Genomic DNA, 1,607 nt, shown 5'->3' with positions numbered 1-1,607 from the left:
TATTTTATATTCATTACGATGTCCATATCAAATTCCACTGTGATACAAGGCAAAATTGCAATTTCATTTCGATGCAACCTTCTTCTAGATAAGAAAGTCTTTAGAACTGTGTAAATCCAAGATATTGGATTCCAGCTGCTGCTTGTATCAAAATCGATTTATTATCCTATACTTTATTTCTTTGACAGGGCAGAAGGCTAACATTTTGGGTGGCTAGAGGCATAGTCAATTGAATCAAAGTCAAAATATTAATGGTATTTATTTATTTATCAACTTATTTACTTATATTAACACCTCGGAAAGAATGCAAAATAAAGTAGCTTCTAATAGAATTCGAACTCAAAATGTTGAATATCAATATTTTGTTTCTCAGTACCCACTTCTAATGAATTATGTTTAACAAACGCTTCTTTATTGTGCTTTGTTAAAAAAATAATTGCCGCCAGGTGGAGAGAAAACCACGCCATGTCTGTAGAAGCTACTTAAAGGATGCAGTGTGAATGTGCATAATCAGTCAGCCCGAGTAACAAGTTGTTTTCACAAATGTCCGAAACAGCCAAAGATTGTCTGCCCGGGAAGAGATGAAGCGTTTAAATAAATCGGCAGCTCTCAACACACTGATTAGCTTGGCACCAAACTGTTCTTATGAGGTGACAATAGGTTATATTTTAGAATATCTTAGGAGCCATATCACGCCACAGCTTCACGCTGATTAGTCGAGATATAGATCAGTCACATGAAACTGTGGTGGCTCACGCGTGACGTCTAGCCAAGTATATAGCGATTAGTGTCCGAATTCCTGCTACACAATCCTGAGATTGACATATGCATGTATATTTTTTTCTGTACTTTCGCATCCTCCAGTATAGGGTAAAGACCCCCTTTGGTCATGAATGACCATGGGATTGCATCTAAAAAGTTCCCCTCCAAGGTACAAGTCCGGGCAAGGTTCGTATATGGAAAACCAGCAGTCGCTCATGCATAGCAGCCTCCCCTCTCCACACCACTGATGTTTTCCAAGAGAAAGGCAAAGACCGAAACAGCTTGGCACCAGTGATGTCGCAACTCATTTCTACAGCTGAGTGAACTGGAGTAACAAAGTGTCTTGCTCAAGAATATAACACACAGTCTGGTTTGGGAATCAAACTCACTACTTCATGATTGTGGGCCTGACGCTCTAATCAGTGAGCCATGCGCCTTCACATATATATAACCTACTTTTGAATGTCATTTTCTTACATTCATCTTACATTTCTGCAAATGTGCCTAGAGTTAAGTTGAAGAAATAATGCTTCAAATTTCGATACAAGGGTACCAATTTCGACCCCAGAGCATGACTGGTACTTATTTTATGGACCCCGAAAGGGTAAATCGACCTCGGCTGAATTCAAACTCAGAGATGCCGGTAAGCATTTTGCCCGGTGTGTTAACAATTCTACCAACTCGCCACCTTGAAGAAACAACTCACACTTATATATTACCTATTAATGTACGTTAAGTTAATTATTTTTAATGAAAACGTTGAATAGACGTGGGAGAGAGAGAGGAGGAGGAGGAGGGGAGAGAGAGGGGGGAGAGATGGAGAGAGAGTGGTGATAGAGAGGGGG

The sequence above is a fragment of the Octopus bimaculoides genome, chromosome 2 (genome assembly GCF_001194135.2).
Source record: "Octopus bimaculoides isolate UCB-OBI-ISO-001 chromosome 2, ASM119413v2, whole genome shotgun sequence".
NCBI lineage: Eukaryota > Metazoa > Mollusca > Cephalopoda > Octopoda > Octopodidae > Octopus > Octopus bimaculoides.
This window is presented reverse-complemented; position numbering follows the sequence as displayed.